We start from the raw sequence: 7560 nt of genomic DNA, 5'->3' as shown, positions 1-7560 counted from the left end.
TGCTGAATTACTGTTGACTGTTTATTATGATTATTACTAGGACTATTATTATAATTGTTATTTTAATTATTTTCTTTTTTGTATTAAGATTTATTGGAGCTCAGACAGAGTAAAAATAGTAAAGTTATACAAAACTGACCACTGCATTATTTAGGTATATGTTCACATATGATGAAGACAGTAATAGTTATCAAAATCCAAGAGGGGTTTCTTCTCTGGANGCTCAAAGAGACTCAAATGATTTAAAGGGGCAAGTACATTGGATCACTTGTATGACTGGCCTTACCAAGCTAGTTCACAGCATTGTCTAACTGCTCTTTCTGGAACTCTGACATCTACAGGCAGAGGTCAGTTCTAGTCACCTTTGTTCTCAAGTTCATGCTTGGCAAGTATTGGTATCAGGAGAGATATCTCATCTTGCGTCCTTACAAACCTGTCTGTTTGTCTCACACATGGTTATGGGGAAGATGGAGACCAGTTCTGGCCCATTGTTTCCACAGGTAGCTTGCCCCATAGAATAGACTGGTATTCACCTAGGAACAAGAGACTTCTGGTATCCCTAACCTAAGTTGCCTGGAGTTCAACACAGGGAAATGCTTCTTGATTCTTAACATAATTTCATAATGGCTGCCTACAGTTGCTTTGCCTAGTGATGCAGTCAGTGGCNATNCAGAACAGAGGTAGCCTGGCCAAGGCTGTTAGTGGATTGCCCAGAGCCTCAGGGCAGTCTGGGCTTACACAGAGCATCTGGAGCCTGACTGCACTTAACAGATTCAAAGTTTTGCCCATGGTCTTTTCTGCTCCTTAACAGTCAGGGTGATTTGCCTCTAAACCCCTAGTGCCCAGTGTAGGGCTCAACGAAGAACACAAGGACATGTCCAGAGAATGAGGCATGGCTATGTCCTTTAGGTCTGACTATGACATACTTTCGAAGTCTTTTGTTCCTGGTACATCCTTTATCTGTCCCTCAGCCCCCAATTCATGTGTTGTGGAGGCTTGTGAGCTGTCTCTTAAGAACTTGCCAGGGGCCACTGCACCTAGTTAGGCTGAACATGGTCCCTAAAGCCTAAGATGGTATCACATTTCTATTGTCAGTACTTGGCACAGGACCAGACCTAAATCTATAGAATACCTTTAGAAGGTGCCAGGTCTTAAGGAAGAGACCCACTTTGTAGGGAAGACATGATACCTGGGATCTGCTTCTGCCATGGGCTTGGCATGACCAGGTTACTTTTTACTTCCTTTTCTTTCTATTTTCTTTTTCTTTTCTTTTTTCTTTTTCTTTTTTTGATTTTTGTTTCCCTTTTCTTTTCCTTTTCCTTTTTCCTTTTCCTTTTTCTTCCTTTTCATTCTTTTTTTTTTGTCCCTACTTTTCAATTTATTCTTTGAGCCCCCATGTTGTTCTTTATATTGGCTTCAGGCTCAGTAAAATGGCCAAGTTTATATAGAAGTGCTACATTACCAGAATGAGTTACCAGGATAGCTACTGGCCCTCAAACCAGAATGCCGGGCAGAAGAGGCAACCTGAAGCCAGTGGGTGGTTTTAACCTGTAACTCCAGAACATCCCAGGCTATCCAGAGAGGATTCTAGTCTGCCTAGGTTACATAATATAACCTGTATGAAATCAAAACAAAGGCCAACAAAATGGTTCCTAAGGAAAAGATGCTTGCTGCCAAGACTAACAGCCTGAGTTCAATCCCAGGATCCTACACTAAAGGTCATGGACTATAAGCTGTCTCTGACCTCCGCACATGTGTGTATAATGACAATCTGCCACCTGGAGGTACTGAGGGGTTTGTTCTCAGCCCTCCTACTCCCCAGGCCATCTAAGTTTGGCCTGCACACTTTTATTTGAGATATTCAAAGCCACCGTATAGAAAGGAGATCAAGTGGAGGGGAAAGAATGGGAAGTGGTCCAAGGCAACAGTTTCAAGATGGCCAACCTTGAAGATGTAGGGAAGTCCCCTGACTGTTTAGCAGGTCTCCCCACAGGCTGTGCTGTGAGATTGATGCCTTGGAACAATTCATGTATGTNGGTGGGAGAGATTTGCTGCCTGCCTCTCTCCTATCTCCCTTTCATGTTCGTCTCTTCACAAGGCTCAGTTTTGGTGGCCCCATGAAATGCCAGATGCCATGTTCTGAAATGGGCATTCTGTACCAAGAGTGGAGAGAAGAGACAAACTCTGGGCACATGGACAGTGAAGGACAGAGAGGATCTGAAGTAGTACAGATTATATGTCCAGAATGTTCCAGCAGGCAATTGTAAAAAGCATAGAATTCAAAGACCTTTCCCATGCTCTGGTCCTGGAAACTGTGGGAGACCCAAGGAGAGAACGTGGGGTTTGTGAAATAGTCATGTTAGAGTTTCATGCTTGAAGTTGACAGGAGATAAAATCTTTCTAGTAAAATCCCATCTGTGGCTCTGCCTTCTCATCTGACAGAAGTCAGTAATCTCTGAGAAGGGAGGGTACCAGATTTTGAGAAATGCATGGTGACATCCAGAGCTTCATGTGGGCTTCCCTACCACATCTTCTCTCCATCTGAACCTTCACCTACCATAGAGATGATCTGGTCTTGGGCAAAAGAAATGGGTTATATACTACAGGGAAGAGAGCTAATGCTCTACTTTTCCACAGCTGTTATATGAGCAGACATAAGGCATTGAAACTTGTGACTGTCTCCTGGTTGCCCCACTTGAAGTACTGGGACTCTCTGTCTCCTGTGGTGCAGATATTGGCTGTTCACATACAAAAGGTCATTCCTGGACATTTGTCTTGGTCACAAGTGAATCTTGGGAGTCTAGATAGCAATTGTTGGAACCCAGCTGGGGGCCTCTCAGGATTGCAGGTATTTAGGGAGTGCAACTTCTGATCCATAATGGGAGCTGCAGCATGGGTCCTAGTGGATGCCATGCCTGGAACCAACAATATTCCATGTTTTAAACAGCCTGTGGTGGCAGGTACTGATGTATGTATAGAATAAGGCATTGCTTGGCACTGCTATGGGCCACCACTGAGACTCCACAGAAATTTGCAGGCCACTGTGAACCATCAGATTCTCACTGAAGGAAATGGTCACTCCCTGAGTACCTTTACTTTCTACTAGCATCACACGGGATCCTCTCCCAATCGATTTCTGACAATAATTCTGGAAAGGTATAGGAGTCAGCTGAGAGGGGCCTCTTGCACCATGCTCATTGCTCCTGAACTCCTCAGCTGATGCCATATAGAACCTCATCATCTCTGCTAAGTACTAAGTGGCTGGTTGCTGATGAATTCTGCTGTTTCCATAGAAGGCACAGGCTTATTCAACACTGGAACCAACATCTCATTATCCATGTGAGGCTGGTACATAGACTGCTACTCACTGTCCTGCTCCATGCTGGTTGAGACCCAAGTTCAGAACACACAGCAGGCTAGCCCGGCCCATGCACCATCATACACATGGGTCTCAACACCACAAAGACATAATCCCACCTAAATTATTTTCTTAATCATCTTTTACAGTCATGCTTTTATTCCCCTTTTGGTCTACACTCTGACAGTTCCTTATCTCTAAGTATAAACTAAACATAGACACAGTGAAACTAATGGAAGTTATTAACTAAACAGTTTTAACAACTCAGGTATTCTGGTCTAAGTTTCTCTCCAATCTTAATGACTCAAACTTGTTTCTCTTGGCTTCTGTCTGAATTCATCTGCTTGACCTCAAACAAACTCAGAAAATCTTTTCTAATCACTGGCCTTCTTCTCACTCTGTGGTTTGTTATCTCTCCACCTCCAACCTGTCCCTGTAAACCTCCCTCGCACACTGGTCTCTCTGAAGAAGCCTCTCTTTTCATTGTCTGACTGTTGGGCCTATCCTATCTCTCACGTTCTTTCAAATCTTTCTGATTTCTTTGTCTGCTACTAAGTAAAACTCCACTTTCAAACATGGCTACTTCCTTCTACAAAATAACTTTACCCTCATTGTGTGAGATTAAATGTGTATAGCAATTGTGTCTGCATTACAACAAGTGGGATTAAATGTATGTATTTGCAGCAAGACCCCACAGATCTAGAATGTCTTTGAGTGTGATCCCTTGGCAGAGCAGCCATGTTGCTGGATTAAATTCCTCTTCATGTTATGCATGTTTGCTTGGTGGTTCTGTGAGACTCCTAACAGTGGGAGAGGATGTAAGATGATATTTTCTCCATGTATTCGATATTTTTAAATTTACATTATAAATGTTATCCCCTTTCCAGTTCTCCCCTCGGGAAAGCCATAAACCATGGCCCCTTCTCCTGCCTCTGTGAGGATGCTCCTCCACTCATCCACCCATTCTCGTTTCCCTGCCCTCTTATACCACTACACTGGGGTAACAAACTCCATCAAAACCAAAGCCCTCTCCTCCCACTGATGTCCAAAAAGGCCATCCTCTGCCACATATGCCATGGGTCCTTCCATGTGTACTATTTGGTGGGTGGTCCATTCCCTATGAGATCTAGGGGGTTTGGCAGTTAACACTGTTGCTCTCATCATGGGGCTGCAAACTCCCTGAGCTCCTTAAGTCCCTTCTCATACTCCTCCATCTGGGACCCAGTGCTCAGTCCAATGGATGACTTGAGCATCCTCTCTATTTGTCAGGTTCTGGAAGAGCCTTTCAAGAGACAGTCATATCAGGCTCCTGTCAACAAGCACTTTCCACCATCTGAAATAGGGTCTGGGTTTGGAGACTATGTATGGACTGGATCCCCAGGAGCAGCAGTCTCTGGATGGCCTTCAGTCTCTGCTCCACACTTTGCCTCTATANTTCCTCCTNTGAGTATTTTGTTCCCCCATCTAAGAATCAATGAAGCATCCATACTTAGGACTTCTTTCTTCTTGACCTTCATATGGTCTGAGAATTGTATTCTGAAAATTTCAGCTACCATCCAGTTATCAGTGAGTGCATAGCATGTGCGTTCTTTTGTGACTGAGTTACCTCACTCAGGATGATACTTTCTAGTTCCATCTATTTTCATAAGAATTTCATGATATTTTTGTTTTTATTATCTGCTAGTATTCCATTGTATAAATGTATCATATTTTCTGTATCCATTCTTCAAGCTGTACTACAGTGTTAAAAAAAACCACTATGGCATTGGTACATTGACAGGCACATAGATCACTGTAATAGAATTGAAGACCCAGAAATGAATCCACACACATTTGGTCACTTGATCTCTGACAAAGGAGATAAAACCATCCAGTGGAAAATAGACAGCATTTTCAATAAATAGTGTTGGTTCTACTGGTNGTCAACATGAAGAAGAATGCAAATAGATCCATTCTTATCTTCTTGTACAAAGCTCAAGTCCAAGTTGATCAGGAACCTCCAAATAAAATGAGATGTACTGAATCTATTAGAAGAGAAAGGGGGGAAAGCCATGAGCACATTTCACAGGGGAGATTTTCCTGGACAGAACACCAATGCTTTGAGTTCAAGAATCAACAAAAGAGACTTCGTAAAATTGCAAATGTTCTGTAAGTAATGGATATTGTGAAGGGGAAAATGGCAACCAACAGACCGGGAAAAGTTCTTTACCAATCCTACATCTGATGGAGGGGTAATATGCAATAAATACAATTAACTCCAGAAGTTAGAGACCAGTGAATCAAATAATACTATTAAAAATGGGCAGCAGAGCTAAATAGAGAATTCTCAATGGAGGAAACAGGAATGCCTGAGAAGCACCTATAAAGACATGTTCAACATCCTTAGATATAGGGAAATGCAAATTGTAAGAACCCTGAGACTCCACCTCACAACAGTTAGAATGTCTAAGATTAAAATCTCAGGTGATAGCAAATGCTGCTGACAATGACATGGGGAAAGAGGAATGCTCCTCCATTGCTGCTGGGATTGCAAATTGATACAATTGCTCTGGAAATCAGTCTGCTGGTTCCTCAGAAAAGTGTCTCTGAATCTCTGTCCTGCACTTGTGACTCTTCTCCTATTGGTTTCCCTTGTCCAGCCTCGATGTTTGAGATGTTTGCCTTGTGTTATTGTACTGCATTTTGTAATGTTTGCTTGTAGCTGTCCTTGAAAATGTGTACTTTTTGGAAAAAGAATCAGATGGCGAGTGGATCATAGAGAGGGGATGTGTGAGTGGAGGTGTTTGTGTTATATGGAGTAGAAACTGTAGTCAAGATGTATTGTAAAAGTGAAGTATCTATTTTGTATTAAAATATTAGTATACAGAAGTTGAAAATAATATTTAGAGTAAGGGTAAAACCTCAAAGTGCTTTTCCAAGCTTCTACAACATTATACATCTATGATTTATATACTGAGTAATTGATAAGTGAGCAATGTTAAGCTTATGGAAACAAAACTTATCTTTATTTCACTGAGCCTCAACTCTGCAAATATGCAGAAGAAAGAAAGAAAGAGGTCTTTATGGTCCCCTACAGAGAGAATAAACTACAGAAGCTGAGCTTTTCCCCACTGCTAGTGCTCATGTCCCCTCATGCATTAAAAACCAAGGCGAGATACTGTCTGTTTCCCTGCTCAGTGCCCTCTCATGTTAAACAAGGTTTTAGTAGGAGGCATTGAAGTTCAAGAATAGGAGCAATAGAGAGAGAAGAAAACCATTTATGGCAATAAGAAAACAAATTCCTTTCAATTTTTAAACACCCTGAAGCATTTACATTAATGGATGATGAGGTAATCAGTTCAATTTAGGATGTGCTGCACACATGTAATGGAAACGGGTTATGAAAGAGATTTTAAAGGTCACTGCTTTTCTGGTTCTAATTATGTCATGTATTTTTTGTTTGTTTTTTTGTGACAGTTAAGTAAATAAAATAAATTTGATACTGGAAGTGTAAAATTTAATGTCAAACTTCAAAGCTTCCATTTCAAATGTCTATTGTAACTTTGCAACAGCTTATGAGTTGTGTAGATTTTCAGTCTGGTTAATTTTTGGCATGTGATATTTCGATGTACTTGCAGTTTTAAAAAATAATAATGGGTATACAATTCAGGAGGTTCTGGCGGGTACTTCTGAGGTTGACATATCACAGAAGATGCAATTTTCTCATACAGTCAGTCATCCTTCCTGCCACTGTACCTGACCTGATTTTCAATGAGTTGGAATGGGAATATTATTTATAGTGTAGATTCTTCTGGTTTTATATCATGGAATTCAGTTATCTGAATTCATCTAGGTGAGATTTGACAATTGAATTAGTATCAAAGTAACTTTGGAAAGTGAGAGATTAAATTACCATCTTTGTCTTTATTAGACTGTGAAAAATCTTGTTTCCATCATCGAATCAACTAGATGTTGTTGTTTTTCTTCCTCTGATACAGTATCTTCCTAAGTAGCCTGGGTTGCCCTTGAATTAATCCTCCTTCTACCTCCTGAGAGCTAGCATTACAGGAGCATGTAAGGATGCCCAAGCCTCAATTAAGAAAATCTTAGATATTGAAAATAAAAAGGATGCCAAGCCTCAATTTAGAAAATCTTAGATATTGAAAATAAACTTCTTGCCAGCCCCAATGTTTAAAAGGTAACTCCTGGGCGAGCCATCTTTG

General features: G+C 41.1%; 1 pseudogene; it reads right to left on the bottom strand.

Annotated features, from left to right (window-relative positions):
- Nucleotides 1–2615: 2615 nt before the first annotated feature.
- Nucleotides 2616–3381, bottom strand: LOC110314928 (annotated as a pseudogene).
- Nucleotides 3382–7560: the final 4179 nt, after the last annotated feature.

Source organism: Mus pahari, unplaced genomic scaffold (genome assembly GCF_900095145.1).
Source record: "Mus pahari unplaced genomic scaffold, PAHARI_EIJ_v1.1 scaffold_14491_1, whole genome shotgun sequence".
In the NCBI taxonomy this organism is placed as follows: Eukaryota; Metazoa; Chordata; class Mammalia; order Rodentia; family Muridae; genus Mus; species Mus pahari.
Note: the sequence above shows the minus strand (reverse complement) of the source record. Positions and strands in the feature narration are given on the sequence as shown.